Source organism: Oncorhynchus keta, chromosome 34 (assembly GCF_023373465.1).
Source record: "Oncorhynchus keta strain PuntledgeMale-10-30-2019 chromosome 34, Oket_V2, whole genome shotgun sequence".
In the NCBI taxonomy this organism is placed as follows: Eukaryota; Metazoa; Chordata; class Actinopteri; order Salmoniformes; family Salmonidae; genus Oncorhynchus; species Oncorhynchus keta.
The window spans coordinates 43135295-43155668 of record NC_068454.1 but is presented as its reverse complement, the minus strand read 5'-3'; the positions used below and the strand labels follow the sequence as shown (position 1 = coordinate 43155668).

Here is a 20374-nt window from a genome sequence, read left to right as displayed (position 1 = left end):
TTCGCAAGGCACTGTAACAACAGAGAGGTTTCAAAAACAAGGGCACTTCCTGATTGGATTTTCCTCAGGTTTTAGCCTGCAATATCAGTTCTGTTTAACTCACAGACAAAATTTTGACAGTTTTGGAAACTGAGTGTTTTCTATCCTAATATGTCAATCATATGCATATTCTAGCATCTGGGCCTGAGAAATAGGCAGTTTACTTTGGGAACGTTATTTTTTCAAACATAACAAGAGTGCCCCCTAGCTTCAAGAGGTTAAACTATTTTGATAAAATAATACAATTATTAGTGGGTCTTGTGGTTGTGGAAGACAAATATTTAACCTACGTATAACTCCACAAACCCCGAATTCATTAGATTATTGCTGACTGTTTGAAATGCAATATATTTGACCTTTAATTGTACAACCAACGCTTATTAGAGAAAACATGTAAAAATAAATAGAGATATACAGTACCAGTCAAAAGTTTGGACACACCTACTCATTCAAGGGTTTTTCTTATTTGTTATATTTGCTCTATGTTATACATTGTAGAATAATAGTGAAGTAACCCCAAAAAAAGTGTTAAACAAACACAATAATATTTTAGATTTTAGATAGCCACCCTTTGCCTTGATGACAGGTTTGCACACTCTTGGCAATCTCTCAACCAGCTTCATGATGTAGTCACCTAGAATGTAATTCAAACAGTAAAAGTTAATTTGTGCCTGGTTAAATGGAAAGTAATTCCAAAATTAACTGTGGCAACACAACAGGTGAATTGGCTGGTTGAAGAGCCAAGAGTGTGCAAAGCTGTCATCAAGGCAAAGGGTGGCTACTTTGAAGAATATGTGTGTTGTGAAACGCCCATAAGTTTGAAAAAAATGAGATATGATTTTTAGGCCATTTCGCCCAGCCCTAGTCCAAACGCTGCTTTTATAGATTGCTCTTTGTCCTGCCTATCTAGGAAGGAGGCTGGTATGTGTGCGATTTGGGTATGTATGTTTTGTGTGTGAAACTGAAGGAGCAGCTTGGACTGTCTGTGTGAGTGTTTAATGAAGTGACAGTGTGTGTGTGTGTGTGTGTGTGTGTGTACATTTGGAGGTTAGTGTGAGTGTGCACATATATTGGTGTGTGTATGTCTGTGTGTGCGGATGCATGCCTGCGTGTTCGGGGAAAGCAGTATGGAAGGAATGCACTCATACTCCGCTTCCATCTTTCCAGTTCTTCTATGCCAATTCTACGAAAGCAAAAAAGGTTACTAGAAAACGACACCACTCCGCACTATCAATACGCAGCCCCGTTAGCTAGCTAGCTTGCTTCGCTAACCAAATCCCAAAGACTCTAGCTAGCCTGTATGAATCAAATCAAATTGTATTTGTCACATGCGCCGAATACAACAGACCTTACAGTGAAATTCTTAGTTACAATCCCTTAACCAACAATGCAGTCAAGAAAAATACCTCAAACAAAAATAAATAATAGTAACAAATAATGAAAGAGCAGCAGTAAAAAAAATGTGCGGGGGCACCGGTTAGTCGAGGGTAATTGAGGTAATATGTACATGTAGGTAGAGTTATGGCACTCTTTGGTATGCAGTTGTCGGGTTAGCCTCTGAGTGCCCCGGTTGTTTAGCAGTGATTACACTGGCTCTCTCTGCGGCTCTCGCTGGCCCTTACAGCGGGAGGATGAGTGGCTGTAATTGGGTATTCATTCCCCTGGTCCCATGGCATTAGCACCGCCAGCCATTGATTGCCGTGGCGCTCCTCTACTGCACTTGTATTAATGGGGTGAGTTTGTTCTGGAGCCAGCCGGCCAACCACTGCCAGTCGTAACACGGACACTCGTCTCCCAACATAACGGCTGTATCTGTCTGCTTTACTTTGCTTTATGGGTTGGAATAGAGAGGGAGTTGTGTGTGCGTGTGTGTGTGTGTGTGTGTGTGTGTGTGTGTGTGTGTGTGTGTGTGTGTGTGTGTGTGTGTGTGTGTGTGTGTGTGTGTGTGTGTGTGTGTGTGTGTGTGTGTGTGTGTGTGTGTGAGTGCATGTAGATCCTGGCCTGGAAACTGCAGGCCACAGGTTGGAAGAAGTGATGGAGCGCGTGGCCCCTGGGAACGGGTGGAGTGTTTCGTCGGGGGGCGACCCCTTCTTTGACGGGCAGCGTAGAGCAGGCGTTCTGGAGGTGAAAGGACACCTCTCTCTCCAACAGATCTGTGGCTGCAGACTTCGGAGTTCTTAGAGGCCATGAGCTAACCCTTATGAGCACAAGACTTTGAAAAGATGAGCACTAACCCTGTGAGCAGTAAGAAAATATGTATTGGGTTTAAAAGACATCGAAATGATGTATTGTGTGTATGTGACCAATAGCATTTGATTTGATCAACTATTCGATGCCATCCCCTGCCGTTGTTCCCTTGAGACTCACACAACAACAGCTCCCCGGATGTCCAGTGTGACAACCCACTCCAAAGTCTGTATGTGTGTCTTTCGGTTGGGTTAAAAGCGGAAGTAAACATTTTGGTTGCAATTGACCAATAAAGTGATCTTTATCTTCATGGAAAGTATAGTCGTAGTCGTCCTGCAGAAACCAAACAAGTCAATGTTGTTTCCCCAGATGTGGGTTTTGGCTTTTCGGGTGTCTGTGTGATTGTGTGTGACTGCATCCCAGGTGTGATGCCCGAGGGGAACTGCAGGTGTCCGAACAATCTGACAGCTTTGATTGACTCTTCTGCAATGTGACACTTCAGAAACAGGCACTGATGTGCGGAGCCACTGGAGACTGGGGTTCAATCCCCCGTGTCCAACATTCCTACTGAGACCGGGGTTCCTACTGTTCTCCCACTTGCCAACTTTCTAAATAAAGTGTAAATAAACTAGGGTACCAGTGAGGTGGAACATTTTTGTACAGCTGCTGATAAGTTATTGATAATAATTAGCCACATTTTGTTTTCACGTCATTGAATTAAGATATAACAGAGGAATAAGGCTACATTCAATAAAATGTGTCAATAATCCTTTCTTACGGTTAGTGTATTTACGGATTTGCCCAAAGTTTTCTTTCCGGGCAGTGTTGTTTGGTGTTATATCATACGTTGAGCCTTAATCAGTTAAATTGGACATTGAATCCTGGTTCTTGCTGTCGGAAAGTTTATTGTGATGAGATCTCGGAAATGCACTGTGTAACATAGCAGTTAATGTCTCCTTATGTTACAGCGTGGAAACAGTTTTCATGGCCACACAAATTAAAACTAATGTATGTGACTGCAAAATCGAATGCTTCTAACCGGAAGAGTCACCTTAACTTGATACTTACAACCAAAATAAATACTGTCATGTTATAATGTTGTGTAATTATTCAATAGTTATGCATCATACAGGTTGGATGCGCATTTGCTGTCCAGCTGTTTAATTACGTTGTGATGGTCATGTGACAAACAGCTGTGATACAGCACACAATGCAACAACAGCCAAAGTGCTAGAAAACCAGTGTTCAAGAGGAATGTCCAGAATATTATCTTGTCTCATTCGTTACTCCAGTGAAGACAGTTGTGCCGTGGTCCATTTTTGATCTAATATCCAGTGATGTGTGGTGAGGTCAGTGGCTGGGCTGGAACTGGCTATTATATCAAAGCCAGATTTGCTCACAAATTAACCTCGATGAAGCCCAAGTTCGCCATACAACAGATAGGCCAATAAACTGAAGTTGACAAACGATTTTCACCAAATGTAAATACCAATGTAGCCAAGATACACAAGCGATAGCCTCCGACGGCGGCATATTTCATAAATCATATCATCCTCCAAAATGACACACTGCTCCACTCAGCTCAGCCATAGACTGATGTAGACATCCACAGTTACAATAATATGGCCACGTTTGAATACTTCTGAATACGTTCTGAATACTTTGCAACGCAAACCCACACACAATAATAGTATTATGTGACACTATTACGCATATTTTGTATATAATAAACGCTTCTAGCGACATTTCCAGATTAATAATCAACATGACTTAAAAATGCAGTTGAAAAATCAAAAAGTGTCTAATTAAAACTGAAGTCTAGCTTGATAAATAAAATGCATCACAGGAATGTTGTCTATTCTCATGTTCGTTCAACACTAGTCTAACCCTGGCTGGATGTCCTTTGGGTGGTGGACCATGCTTGATACACATGGGAAACTGTTGAGCATGAAAAACCCAGCAGCGTTGCAGTTCTTGACACAAACCGTTGTGCCTAACACCTACTACCATACCCTGTTCTGTTCAAAGGCACTTCAATCTTGTGTCTTGTCCATTCACCCTCTGAATGGCACACATACCCAATCCGTGTCTCAATTGTCTCAAGGCTTAAAAATCCTTTAACCTGTCTCGTTCCCTTCATCGACACTGATAGAAGTGGATTTAACAAGTGACATCAATAAGGGATCATAGCTTACACCTGGATTCACCAAGCAGGTGTTCTTAATATACTCTGTGTATATGCTGCCAAATAAGACTAAATAAACCTTTGCTCACCAGAATAATGTCATACATTGATACATTGATAGAATGATCTAGTTGACATCGGTAACGTTTTCCCTGTCATTTCTGCTTCTTTTATGGACCGGGTATGAAAAAAACAGGAAAAATGTTCTGTGCAAAATTTGACCGGTTGTAAGGAAATAGAAAGCTGTTAAAACGACCCAACATGTTTCTGACAAGATTCCAGTTTGGCTTGGATGCATATTTTGTGTGGTTGATATACTATCAGCTTTTTATGATGCTGATAAAGACCACACCTCTACAGCATTCCCTTAAGATGCTGAAAGAAAGAAATCCTATACTGAAGAAAAATATAAACACATCATGCAACAATATTATTGATTTGACTAAGTTACAGTTCATATATATGAAATCAGTCAATTGAAATAAATTCATTATGCCCTAATCTATGGATTTCACATGACTGGGAATAAAGATATGCATCTGCTGGTCACAGAAAAAAAATGGGCCTCACAATGGGCCTCAGGATCTCCTCGCGGTATTTGTGTGCATTTAAATTGCCATCGATAAACCTCAATTGTGTTCGTTGTCCGTAGCTTATGCCTGCCCTGCCCATATCATAACCCCAACGCCATCAGAAAACTGCTCACCAACAAAACGCCATACACGTGGTCTAGGGTTGTGACGCTTGTTGGACGTACTGCCAAATTCTCTAAAACGGCATATGGTAGAGAAACGTATATAAAAGTCTCTGGCAATAGCTCTGGTGGACATTCCTGCAGTCAACATGCCAATTGCACGCTACCTCAAAGCTTGAGTATTGTGTTGTGTGACAATTGCACATTTTAGAGTGGCCTTTTATTGTCCCCAGCACAAGGTGCATCTGTGTAATTATAATGCTGTTTAGTCAGCTTCTTGATATGCCGCACCTGTCAGGTGGATGGATTATCTTGGCAAAGGAGAAAGGCTCACTAACAGAGATGTAAACACATTTGTGCACAAAAGTTGAGAGAAATACGTTTTTTGTGTGTATGGAAAATTTCTGTGATCTTTTATTTAAGGTCATGAAACATGGGACCAGCACTTTACATGTTGCATTTATATTTTTGTTCAGTGTATTTCTCTGCTCCTGTTCTCAAGTCAAAATGTAGCCTACATTTGGTGGATCATTTTACTGCAAGAAATGATTCATTCTGCAGGAGTTAATATTAAGGCTAATGTGATTGGTTATAGATTTCAGATTGTATAGATTTAATTTTCCATTTAACCCATCTGAACAGTAGGCTACAGTTTCCTTAACGTGCCATAGGCCTATTTGAAGTCCCCGTCTTGTGACTGTCAAATTTGTATATCGCCTCACAATCATCACAGGTAATATAGTCGGCCCTGCTATCATCCTCTTTTACCACTTCACCAAATCTTTCCCAAACATTACTTTTCTGTCTCTCCCTTCTTTTATTATTTTCAACTCTCAGTTTCCTAACTTTTCTCTTATTGAATTCAACTCTTTTTGCCTCCGTGCTCGATATGAACTTTTTCTGCGCGTTCCCAAAAGCATTTGCCGATTTGCCTGTAGGTAATTTGACGTGCATACAGTTAGGCCATAGGCTTACGCAGTAATACTAAAAATAATAATGAAGGAAAAAACTCAAGATTTTTAGCCTATAGATATAAATTACACAAGGATGATACATTTAGGCCAATGTTTTTTTTGAAGGTATTTGATTTTCTCTTCATTCAACCCACCTTTCACCTTTCATCCAAACAATATTTAATGATCCGAAACACTCCCGCCCCACGGATATAAGCGAAGCCAATGAGCAACCAGTCTCTGAATGCTACCAGACAGACTTGACCAGACGGAAGGTCAGAGGTCAAGATGGGTTTTTCGGTCAGTGGGACAGATCTCTATACAGTAGGGCTCCAAAAATGCTGACACACACCATCCTCACTGCGACTGTAGTCTGTTTTAGCCCCACTCTTCTCTCCATGCCGCCCTAAGGGAGGTATAGTGTTGCAACCCCGTGTTGAAATCCGCACCGTGCCAAAGAGGCCATTGGCTGTCTCAGCAATACTCCACAACTGTGCCTCCCTGTGATTGGTCTTTTGGTAGGCCAAGGCACCTCTGATAGTCCAGACTCACCCTGTGCAACAAAACAAGAGCAGCATCTCGTTAGCTGGCATCGGTCTTGGGACCGAGCCAGGTGGCACTCCTCATAGTAGAAATCGATTAGAGAAAGTGCCTGATATTCTATACCTTGGTGTTTTTTCTTTCACTATGGACCCAAAAATAGAGCTGAAGGTATCCACATGAAGTCCCAGGAGTTTGTGCCTGTTTGTGTGGATGAAGCTTGAGTGATTCTGCTCATTTATATCCATTATGTGCATGTCTTGATGTAATACTGCTGTTTTAGTAACGTCTCTCTTCTAAGCTCAATGTTTTTCCACAGTATATCAGAATTTAAAGCGCCAGGAAAACTAAACCTGCAGACATGCAACCACTGGTAAGCTCTGTGTGCAAACAAGTCAGTGGGAGAATCTCAATTGTATTTCCTTGATTCCTCACGTCTTCTATCCTCACCGCCTTTTTTTTTTTACCTTTAATTTATCACATGTACCGTACCAGTCAAAAGCCTGGACACATACTCATTCAGTGGTTTTTCTTTATTTTTACTATTTTCTACATTGTAGAATAATAGTGAAAACATCAAAACTATGAAATAACACATATGGAATCATGTAGTAACCAAAAAAGTGTTAAACAAATCTAAATATAGTTGTTGTGGACAAGGTAGGGGCGGTGGTATACAGAAGAAGTATTTGGTCAAATGTAAAGTCCATATTATGGCAAAAACAGCTCAAGCAAGCAAAGAGCAAAGAGAAACAACAGTCCATTATTACTTTAAGTCATGATGCTCAGTCAATCTGGAACATTTCAATACTTTGAAAGTTTATTCAAGTGCAGTCGCAAAAACCATCAAGCACTATGAAGAAACTGGCTCTCATGTGGACTGCCACAGGAAAGGAAGAACCGGAGTTACCTCTGCTGCAGAGGATAAATTCATTAGAGTTACCAGCTTCAGAAATTGCAGCCCAAATAATAAATGTAAGTAACAGACATCTCAACATGAACTGTTCAGAGGAGGTCGAATTGCTGCAAAGAAACCACTACTAAAGGACACCAATAATAAGAAGAGACTTGGGCCAAGAAACACGAGCAATGGACATTAGATCTGGTTTGCGCTCAGTGGGACTATCATTTGTTTTTCAACAGGACAATGACCCAACACCCATCCAGGCTGTGTAAGGGAAATTTGACCAAGAAGGAGAGTGATTGAGTTCTGCATCAAGATGACCTAGCCTCCACAATCACCCGACCTCAACCCAATTGAGCAGGCAACAAGTGCTCATCAAAATGGCTTAAGGACAACAAAGTCAAGATATTGGAGTGGCCTTCACAAAGTCCTGACCTCAGGCCTATAGACCATGTGTGGGCAGAACTGAAAAAGCATGTGCGAGCAAGGAGGACTACAAACCTGAATCAGTTACACCAGCTCTGTCAGGAGGAATGGGCCAAAATTCAATTTACTTATTGAGGGAAGCTTGTGGATTGCTACCCGAAACGTTTGACCCAAGTTAAACAATTTAAAGGCAATGCTACCAAATACTATTTGAGTGTATGTAAACTTCTGACCAACTGGGAATGTGATGAAAGAAATCAAATCTGAAATAAGTAATTCTCTCTACTATTATTCTGACATTTCACATTCTTAAAATAAAGCGGTGATCCTAACTGACCTAAGACAGGGAATTCTTCCTAGGATTAAATGTTAGGAATTGTGAAAAACTGAGTTTAAATGTATTTGGCTAAGGTGTATGTAAACTTCCGACTTCAACTGTATATATACATGTGAACGGTTCTTCAGCTGGACCACAACAACCTGTTGGGAGTGCACCTGGGAATGGAGAAGACCCGGAAATGGATCACCGCCCGGTTCCACCGGCCTGGGATGAGGAGGGCCGTGGAAGACTATTGTCGCAGCTGTCCAGAGTGTCAAATCGCTGCCCTAAAAGCACACTTCCGAAACCCGCTGGTCCCCCTAACGATCACTGGGGTGCCCTTTGAACGTATTGCCATGGACATAGTGAGACCCCTGGTAAAAACGTCACGAGGACACCGGTACATCTTGTTAATAGTAGATTGTGTCACCTTGTATCCTGAGGCCATTCCCCTATGGGCAGTGGTCTCCAAGGGAATCGCCCGGGAGCTGTTCCACCTCTTTAGCCAGATGGGCATCCCGAACGAGATCCTGACAGACCAAGGTACTGAGTTCATGTCCCACCTAAAGCAAGATTTGTGTGCTCTCTGCAGATCCGGACCTCCGTCTTTCCCCAGCAGATGGATGGGCTCGTCGAGTGGTTCAATAAAACAAATGCTGTGGAAGGTCATCAAGCAGGACGGGAAGAACTGGGACCAACTACTACCCCACCTAATGTTCTCATTCCTGTTTTGAGAAATTAAGGCTATTCCATGCGTGAAATTGTCAAGAAACTGAAAATCTGGTACAACGCTGTGTACTACTCCCTTCACAGAACAGCACAAACGGACTCTAACCAGAATAGAAAGATGAGCGGGTGGCCCCAGTGCACAACTGAGCAAGAGGACAAGTACATTAGAGTGTCTGATTAAGTAGCACCCGCAAAACACCAGTCTCAACGTAAATGATATGCTGGCCTTCAAAAGAGTTGCAAAGAAGAAGCCATATCTCAGAAGCAAGAGGACAAGTACATTAGAGTGTCTAGTTTGAGAAACAGACGCCTAAAATCACAAGTCTTCAACTGGAAACAGCTTCATTAAGTAGCACCCAAGATGTTCAAACGTTCACACCAGTCTCAACGTGAAAAGGTCAGAGTTCTTCCGTAGCTGCAGGCAGAACAGTTGAAACTGGAGCAGCAGCATGACCAGGTGGACTGGGGACAGCAAGGAGTCATTAGGCCAGGTAGTCCTGAGGCAAGGTCCCAGGGCTCAGGTCCTCCGGGAAGAGAGGTAGAGAGAGATAATTAGTGGGAGCATACTTAAATTCACACAGGACACCGGATAAGACAGGAGAAATATTCCAGATATGTTTTGGCACGAACATGAGGGGGGCACCAACATGGACAGGAAGATCACGTCAGTGACTCAACCCACTCATGTGACGCACCCCTTCTAGGGACGGCATGGAAGAGCACCAGTAAACCAGTGACTCAGCGCCCATAATAGGGTTTGAGGTAGAGAATCCCGGTGGAAAGAGGGGAACTGGCCAGGCAGAGACAGCAAGGTTGGTTCGTTGCTCCAGTGCCTTTCCGTTCACCTTCACACCCCTGGGCCAGGCTGCACTCAATCATATGACTGACTGAAGAGATGAGTCTTCAATAAAGACTTAAAGGTTGAGACAGAGTCTGAGAAAGCCCTGCCTCCAACTGTTTGCTTAGAAAGTCTAGGGACAATAAGGAGGCCTGCATCTTGTGAGCGTAGCGTACGTTTCAGGGTATGCACAGCAGGACCAAATCTGAGAGAAAGGTAGGAGGAGCAGGCCCATGTAATGCTTTGTTGGTTAGCAGTAAAAAACTGAAATCAGCCCTAGCCTTAACAGTTAGCCAGTGTAGAGAGGCTAGCACTGGAGTATTATGATAAAAAATGTTGGTTCTAAATCAAGATTCTAGCAGCCGTGTTTAGTACTAACTGAAGATTATTTAGTGCTTTATACGGGTAGCGGGAAAGTAGCGCATTGCAGTAGTCTAATCTTCATGGTGGAGGCTACATCATATTATGGGTATGCTTGGCATTGCAAGGACAAGGGAGTTCCTTACGATAAAAATAAACTGAATACAGCTATATAGGCACAGACAAAATCCTATAGGAAAATCTTCTTCATTCTGCTTTCCAAAAGACACTCTGAGACAGTCACCTTTCAGAGGGACAATAACCTAAAACACAAGGCCAAATCTACACTGGAGTTGCTTATCAAGATGACATTGAATGTTCCTGAGTGGCCTAGTCACAGTTTTGACTTAAATTGACTTGAAAATCTATTGCAAGACTTGAAAAGGGCTATCTAGCAATGATCAACAATCAACTTGAAGAATATTCATAAGTTTAATGGGAAAATATTGTACAATCCAGGTGTGCAAAGCTCTTACAGACTTACCCAGAATGACTCACTGCTATAATCGCTGCCAAAGGTGGTTCTACAAAGTAATGACTCAGGGGTGTGAAGACTTATGTAAATTAGATATTTCTGTATTTTATTTTCAATAGATTTGCAAAAATGTCTAAAAACACATTCACTTTGTCATTATGGGTAATGTGTGTAGATAGGTGAGTGAATTTCTTTTTTTTTAATCCATTTTGAATGTGGAATAAGTCAAGGGGTCTGAAAACTTTCTGAAGGCACTCTATATACTGTATGTAATATAGACAAATCTCTATGGGGCTGATTTAGGTGTGATGTATGGCCAAGTGTCCCTTCCCACAATGCAATGGGCTTCACCCAGCAATCCCAGGGAATCAATCTCCATCAGCTACGTCAGCGCGGCTCCTTCCGTAAGCGACACGTCTGCAAAGCATGCACACACACACACACACACACACACACACACACACACACACACACACACACACACACACACACACACACACACACACACACACACACACACACACACACACACACACACACACACTGTAAGTGCTGTGTGTGTCAGCAAATCCCAGCCGCTAAGATCGTTTTGCTGTGGGATTTTTTTTTGCTCTGTTGCCATGTTGCATCATTTCACCCAAGAGTGGGTGGACCCAAACTGCATTTCGGAGAATATGCACATGTGTTTACTCAGTGGGCTTGTGCAGTAATACATACATTAATACATGTGGATCTGCCTGCATGTGTGTGTGTTTATGCGTCGGTGCGTTTGTGTGTCTGCTTTTGTACATCTTCACATGTGTGTGAATGTCTGTTTGTATATGTGTGTATGTGAGTGCCGTCTTCATCCTCCTCCTCTATAGTGCAGGCCAATGATCAACCAACCCACTAAATTAGAAGGGATCACGTGAAGGATAACTAAACTCAGTAAAAAGATAATTCATAAAAATCCAAATAACTTCACAGATCTTCATTGTAAAGGGATTAAACACTGTTTCGCTTGCTTGTTCAATGAACCATAAACAATTAATGAACATGCACCCGTGGAACGTTCGTTATGACACTGCCAGCTAACAGACGGTAGGCAATTAAGGTAACAACTTAGGACACTAAAGAGGCCTCTCTACTGACACTGAAAAACACCAAAAGAAAGATGCCCAGGGTCCCTGCTCATCTGCGTGAACATGCCGTAGGCATGCTGCAAGGAGGCATGAGGACTGCAGCTGTGGCCAGGGCAATAAATTGCAATGTCATACTGTGAGACACCTAAAGCAGCGCTACACTGAGACAGGACGGACAGCTGATTGTCCTCGCAGTGGCAGACCATGTGTAACAACAACTGCACAGGATCGGTACATCCGAACATCACACCTGCGGTACAGGTACACAATGGCAACAACAACTGCCTGAGTTACACCACGTAGGCACAATCCCTCGATCAGTGCTCAGACTGTCCGCAACAGGCTGAGAGAGGCTGGACTGAGGGTTTGTAGGCCTGTTGTAAGTTAGGTCCTCACCAGATATCACCGGCAACAACGTCACCTGGGCACGTCGCTGGACCAGACAGGACTGGCAAAAAGTGCTCTTCACTGACGAGTTTCGGTTTTGTCTCACCAGGGGTGATGGTCGGATTTGCGTTTATCATCGAAGGAATGAGCGTTACACCGAGGCCTGTCCTCAGCAGCGGGATCGATTTGGAGGAGGAGGGTTCGTTATGGTCTGGGGCGGTGTGTCACAGCATCATCAGACTGAGCTTGTTGTCGTTTCAGGCAATCTCAATGCTGTGCGTTACAAGGAAGACATCCTCCTCCCTCATGTGGTACCCTTCCTGCAGGCTCATCCTGACATGAACCTCCAGCATGACAATGCCACCAGCCATACTGCTCGTTCTGTGTGTGATTTCCTGCAAGACAGGAATGTCAGTGTTCTGCCATGGCCAGCGAAGAGCCCGGATCTCAATCCCATTGAGCACGTCTGGGACCTGTTGGATCGGAGGGTGAGGGCTGGGACCATTCCGCCCAGAAATGTCCGGGAACTTGCAGGTGCCTTGATGGAAGAGTGGGGTAACATCTCACAGCAAGAACTGGCAAATCTGGTGCAGTCCATGCGGATGAGATGCACTGCAGTACTTAATGCAGCTGTTGGCCACACCAGATACGGACTACTTTTGATTTTGACCCCCCCCCCCTTTGTTCAGGGACACATTATTGAATTTCTTTTAGTCACATGTCTGTGGAACTTGTTCAGTTTATGTCTTAGTTGTTGCATCTTGTTATATTCATACAAATATTTACACATGTCAAGTTTGCTGAAAATAAAAGCAGTTGACAGTGAGAGGAGTTTTGGAACAAATGTCTGGTGGTGTTATTTCACTAAGCCCCAAAGCTCCTCCCTGTTTCTGTCTGTTGAATGAATCCATTCTTTGATAACCCTTTCGCTCTTACCCAATGCTGTTTTGTAATTCTATTTATCCTTTATGTCACTAAAAGAGAGTCCTGGCTAAGACAGATGGCAACATGCATTTAGGTTAGGAGTGTCACTGTAAAACAAGTACATTTTCTTAGCACTGAGTGTAGCCAAAGTGTGGATTGTGTCCATCTCACATATTGACCCTTTGTGCCATATACTGTAGAGCAGTGGATCCCAAACTTGTTATAGTCCCGTACCCCTTCAAACATCCAACCTCCAGCACCAGGGTCAGCACACTCTTAAATGTTGATTATTTTCAATCATTGTAAGCCTGCCACACACACACTATACAATACATTTATTAAACATAAGAATGAGTGTGTGGTAAGTGACAACGAGCTCTTACAGGACCAGGGCACAAATTATAATATAACAATAATAAATAATTTTGCTCTTTGCTTAGCTATCTTACATATAAAACCTTATTTGTTCATCAACAATGGTGTATTACTCACCACGGGTTAATGATAAGGGTGTGCTTGAAAGGATGCACATAACTCTGCAATGTTGGGTTGTACTGGAGAGTCTCGGTCATTTTCCACACACAGTCTCTGCCTGTATTTATTTTTCATGCTAGTGAGGGCCGAGAATCCACTCTCACATAGGTATGTGGTTGCAAAGGGCATCAGTGTCTTAACAGCGTGATTTGCCAAGGCAGGATACTCTGAGCTCAGCCCTATCCAGAAATATGTCAGTGGCTTCTGATTAAATACAATTTTCACAGAAACCCTTGTTGCAATTTCGATGAGATTCTCTTGTTCAGATATCGGTAAGTGGACTGGAGTCAGGGCAAGAAAGGTATAACAAATCCAGTTGTTTGTGTCGTCCGTTTCGGGACTACCTGCGTGATTGCGCACCCAACTCACTCAGGTGCTTCGTTATATCACATTTGACATTGTCCTTCAGCTTGAGTTAATTTGCACAAAAAAAATCATGCAATGATGGAAAGATCTGTGTGTTGTCCTTGTTAATGCAGACAAAGAGCTCCAACTTCTTAATCCTAGACTCAATGTTGTCTTGCACATTTAATATAGTTGCAGAGACCCTACCCTGTAATACTAGATTCAGATGAATCAGGTGAGAAAAAACATCACCCAGATAGGCCATTCGTGTGAGAAACTCATCATCATGCAAGAAGTCAGACAAGTGAAAATTATGGTCTGTAAAGAAAACTAAGCTCGTCGCTCAATTAAAAAAAATGTGTCAGTACTTTGCCCCTTGATAACCAGTGCACCTCTGTATGTTGTAAAAGCGTTACATGGTCGCTGCCCATATCATTGCATAGTGCAGAAAATACTTGAGAGTTCAGGGGCCTTGCTTTAACAAAGTTAATCATTTTCACTGTAGTATCCAAAATGTCTTTCAAGCTGTCAGGCATTCCCTTGGCAGTAAGAGCCTCGCGGTGGATGCTGCAGTGTACCCAAGTGGCGTCGGGAGCAACTGCTTGCACACGCATTACCACTCCAATATGTCTCCCTGTCATGGCTTTTGCGCAATCAGTACAGATACCAACACATCTTGACCACCAAAGTCCAGTACTTTAAAATAGCCTCCCCTGTCGTCCTGGTTTCCAGTGGTTTGCGGAAGAGGATGTCTTCCTTAATTGACCCCCGTAAACTGAACGGACATATACCAGGAGCTGTGCCAGGCCCACCATGTCTGTTGACTCATCCAGCTGTAATGCATAGAATTCACTAGCTTGTATGCGAAGCAGTAATTATTTCAAAACATCTCCTACCATGTCACTGATGTGTCGTGAATTGGTGTTGTTTGATGAAGGCATTCTCTGTATAGTTATTTTGGCTTTTCCCCCAGCATTGTCCCAGCCAAATCCACGGCAGCAAGAAGAATTAAGTCCTCCGCAATAGTATGGGGCTTGCCTGTCCTATCCATTCAGTAGCTCACCATATAAGACGCTTCTAGCCCCTTCTTATTAATGGTATCTGTTGCTTTTATACATGTCTTACTAATCTAAAGTCGTGTTAATTTTCGCTCAACAAATTCCTGTGGCTTATTTTTCAAATTGGCATGTTTTGTTTCTAAATGTCTGCGCAAGAGTGAAGGTTTCATAGAGTTGTGAGATCGTACTTTTGCACATATAACACACTGTGGCTGAGGAAAGGCACTAGTTCCAATATAAATGAACTACAAATCAATGTAGTTCTCATCATATTTGTGCCTCTTCGATGGTCCAATGTCCCTGTTGGTAATAGCAGTACTACTGTTGGTAGTAGCAGTACTACCAGTAGAGCTGGTATGCGTCTCTATGGACGCAGACCTTACCATTTATCTATTTTCGAGCAAACGGATTGAGCAGAAGCTACATTTGGCTACATACGGCCCGGCCCGTATGTGTTAGTTAGTATGTTAGTGGTATTCCCACGAGAAAGTAAAGGTTATTCAATCAATTAAATGTATTTATAAGCTCTTCTTACATCAGCTGATGTCACAAAGTGCTGTACAGAAACCCAGCCTAAAACCCAAAACAGCAAGCAATAAAGGTGTAGAAGCACGGTGGCTAAGAAAAACTCCCTAGAAAGGCCGGAACCTAGGAAGAAACCTAGAAAGGAACCAGGCTGTGAGGGGTGTCCAGTCCTCTTCTGGCTGTGCCAGGTGGAGAAGATAACAGAAAATGGCCAAGATGTTCAAATGTTCATAGATGACCAGCAGGGTCAGATAATAATAATCACTGTGGTTGTAGAGGGTGCAACAGGTCAGCACCTCAGGGGTAGATGTCAGTTGGCTTTTCATAGCCGATCATTCACAGTATCTCTCTCTAGCACCTGCTGTGTCTAGAGAGTTTAAAACAGCAGGTCTGGGACAAGGTAGCACGTCTGGTGAACAGGTCAGGATTCCATAGCCCGCAGGTAGAACAGTTGATACTGGAGCAGCAGCACGACCAGGTGGAATGGGGACAGCAAGGAATCATCAGGCAAGGTAGTCCTGAGGCATGGTCCTAGGGCTCAGGTCCTCTGAGAGAAAGAGAGAGAGAGAGAGAGAGAAAGAAAGAAAGAAAGAAAGAAAGAAAGAAAGAAAGAAAGAAAGAAAGAAAGAAAGAAAGAAAGAAAAGGAGAGAGAATTAGAGAGAGCATACTTAAATTCACACAGGACACCGGATAAGACAGGAGAAATTCTCCAGATATAACAGACTGACCCTAGCTCTCCAACACATAAACTATTGCAGCGCAACATATTTTTCAATTTTTTTTCTAGAGGAATGGGAGATTCGATATAGGCCTATAGTTTTTTATATTTTCTGGGTCAAGGTTTGGCTTTTTCAAGAGAGGCTTTATTACTGCTAGTTTTAGTGAGTTTGATACACATCCGGTGGATAGGGAGCCGTTTATTATGTTCAACATAGGAGGGCCAAGCTTAAGAAACAGCTCTTTCATTAGTTTAGTTGGAATAGGGTCCAGTGTGCAGCTTGAAGTTTTAGAGGCCATGACTATTTTCATCAATGTGTCAAGAGATATAGTATTAAACACTTGAGTGTCTCCCTTGATCCTAGTTCCTGGCAGTGTTGTGCAGACTCAGGACAAAAGAGTCTGTAATTTGCATTCTAATGATCATGACATTTTCGTCAAAGAAGTTGATGAATTTATCACTGCTGAAGTGAAAGCCATCCTCTCTTGGGGAACACTGCTTTTTAGTTAGCTTTGCGACGGTATCAAGAATACATTTTGGATTCTTCTTATTTTCCTCAATTAAGTTGGTAAAATAGGATGATCGAGCAGCAGTGAGGGCTCTTCGATACAGCACGGTATTGTCTTTCCAAGCTAGTCGGAAGACCTCCAGTTTGGTGTAGTGCCATTTCCGTTCCAATTTTCTGGAAGCTGTTTCAGGGCTCGGGTATTTTCTGTTTACCAGGGAGCTAGTTTCTTATGACACATGTTTTTTGTTTTTAGGAGTGCGACTACCTCTAGGGTATTGCGCAAGGTTAAATTGAGTTCCTCAGTTAGGTGGTTAACTGATTTTTGTACTCTGACGTCCTTGGGTAGGAAGAGTGAGTCTGGAAGAGCATCTAGGAATCTTTGGGTTATCCGAGAATTTATAGCACGGCTTTTGATGATCCTTGGTTGGGGTCTGAGCAGGTTATTTGTTGTGATTGCAAACATAATAAAATGGTGGTCCGATAGTCCAGGATTATGAGGATAAAACATTAAGATCCACACCATTTATTCCACGAGACAAAACTAGGTCCAGAGTATGACTGTGGCAGTAAGTAGGTCCAGAGACATGTTGGACAAAACCCACTGAGTCGATGATGGCTCCGAAAGCCTTTTGGAGTGTGTCTGTTGACTTTTTCATGTGAATTTTAAAGTCACCAAAAATGTGAATATTATCTGCCATGACTACAGGATCTGATAGGAATTCAGTGAACTCAGTGAGTGCCGCTGTGTACTGCCCAGGAGGCCTGTAAACAGTAGCTATAAAAAGTGATTGAGTAGGCTGCATAGATTTCATGACTAGAAGCTCAAAAGACGAAACGCAGCCATTTTTTTTGTTAATTCAATTTTGCTATCATAAATGTTAGCAACACCTCTGACTTTGCGGGATGTGCGGGGGATATGGTCACTAGTGTAACCAGGAGGAGAGGCCTCATTTAACACAGTAAATTCATCAGGATAAGCCATGTTTCAGTCAGGCCAATCACATCAAGATTATGATCAGTGATTAGGTCATTGACTATAACTGCCTTGGAAGTGAGGGATCTAACATTAAGTAGCTTTATTTTGAGATGTGAGATATCACAATCTCTTTCATTAATGACAGGAATGGAGGAGGTCTTTATTCCAGTGAGATTGCTAAAGTGAACACCGCCATGTTTAGTTTTGCCCAACCTAGATCGAGGCACAGACACGGTCTCAATGGGGATAGCTGAGCTGACTGCACTGACTGTGCTCGTGGCAGACTCCACTAAGCTGGCAGGCTGGCTAACAGCCTGCTGCCTGGCCTGCACCCTATCTCATTGTGGAGCTAAGGGAGTTAGAGCCCTGCCTATGTTCGTAGGTAAGATGAGAGCACCCCTCCAGCTAGGATGGAGTCCGTCACTCCTCAGCAGGCCAGGCTTGGTCCTGTTTGTGGGTGAGTCCCAGAAATCTACAAATTCTATCTTTTGGGAGGGGCAGAAAACAGTTTTCAACCAGCAATTGAGTTGTGAGAATCTACTGTACTGCTCATCACTCCCCCTAACTGGGAGGGGGCCAGAGACAATTACTCGATGCCAACACATCTTTCTTCTTTCTGATTTACACGCTGAAGCTATGTTGCGCTTGGTAACCTCTGACTGTTTCATCCTAACATCGTTTGTGCCGACGTGGATAACACTATTCCTATATTCTCTACACTCGCCAGTTTTAGCCTTAGTCAGCACCATCTTCAGATTAGCCTTAACGTCAGTAGCCCAGCCCCCTGGTAAACAGTGTATGATCGCTGGATGATTTGTTTTAAGTCTAATACTACAGGCAATGGAGTCGCCAATGACTAGGGTTTTCAATTTGTCAGAGCTAATGGGAGAAGGAGAGACCAGAGAAGGCTCGGCCTCTGACTCCGACCAGTTGCTTAACGGAGTAGAACTGGTTGAAAGTTTCTGTCAGCTGAATTAGCAACACCGGTTGAGCATTCCTACAGCATTTCCTTCCAGAAGCCATGAGAAAATTGTCAGGTTGCGCGGACTGTGCGAGGGATTTATACTACTATCTGTACTTATTGGTGGCACAGATGCGGTTTCATCCTTTCCTACACTTAAATTACCCTTGCCTAACGATTGCGTCTGAAGCTGGGCTTGCAGCATGGCTATCCTTGCCATAAGGCGATCGTTCTCCTGTATATTATGAGTACAGCGACGGCAATTAGAAGGCATCATGTTAATGTTACTACTTAGCTTCGGCTGGTGGAGTTCCTTATGAACCATGTTCAGATAAAGCGTCCGGGGTGAAAAGTTTAATGAAAAAAGTTGAGCGAGGGGAAAAAATAAAAATATAAACCGGTAATTAAAAAGTAAAAACCGTAAAGTTGGCAGATAGCAAAGTAAGGTTAGCAACAAACTGCACAGCAGCACGTAAACAAGTCTATAAGTTGTGACCGGAGAGTGGTTAATGTGATTAGATGTTAAGTATTTGACGAGGCTACCTGTATTTGACATTGTGTTGTTATTTCGCTGAACACTAGATGGTTTCATTTGATTTTTGCCAGTGAAACGAGGCTACAAAAAAAAACCCAACGGCATTGAGCGTACTCCTGGGGAATACTTGCTGTAGAGGAATGAAGCTACTGTATGTTTGAATTGAAGCTGTAAAACATATCAAAACTAGGTTTCACTTGTAGGTTTCACTTGTAGGTTTCACTTGTAGGTTTCACTTGTAGGTTTCACTTGTACCAGCAAAACATAGAAACACTGTTGTACTACCAACTTTCTACCACTAACTTGTTAACAAATGAATTGAGAACTTTGGTTCAGGGTTTGGCATGTGTGTACGTCATGTGGCGTATATGTTACGTAACAGGGTCTTTGTCTCCAATTCAAGCAATGAGGCCACAGCTGAAAAAGTGCTTATCTACTTGTTCAAAAACTAACCACACTGGAAGTTATTCACTCCAGCGCTGTGTCCTGCCCAGAAGAGCATTTCCTCCTCCCTCCTCTCAATACACTCTCAATGCCCCCTTTGTGCCCATATCCCTCATAGCCTCCACCCCCAAAAACCCATGGCGTCACAGAGATGATTGTTACCCTATTCCATGATGAGAGTGGCAGTTTTTTCTCTTCTCTGTATTGATAAACTCTGTGACATTTTGAGGAGGACCTCTTTTGTTTGGCCCCACCTAAACTCTCTCTTCTGGCCAGTGTCATTGTAGTGCTGCACTCTACTCTTGAACTCGTGAAATTCTCCTCTTTGAGATGAGTGCCCCGCTGTGAGCTGGTACAGTAGGAATGAGTGGGGATCCTTTTTGAGATGCACACACATAGAGAAGCACACAGACACATACACACCACTCCTCTCAAACGTGAGCATACTGCACCCAGTTCCTGGTCCACACATATTGTGGCAATGCTGGCACGTACACACACACACACACACACACACACACACACACACACACACACACACACACACACACACACACACACACACACACACACACACACACACACACACACACACACACACACACACACACACACACACACACACACACACACATAGTAGTAGCTGTCAGTACTTCAGTCCTTTTGTTTGCAGCCTATTGTCAATCCC

General features: G+C 43.0%; 1 protein-coding gene across 7 annotated transcripts in view; it reads left to right on the top strand.

Annotated features, from left to right (window-relative positions):
• The window catches only part of LOC118367556 (histone deacetylase 4-like), a 258463-nt gene that overhangs the window by 139475 nt on the left and 98614 nt on the right, over positions 1–20374 (top strand). The window lies entirely within an intron of this gene.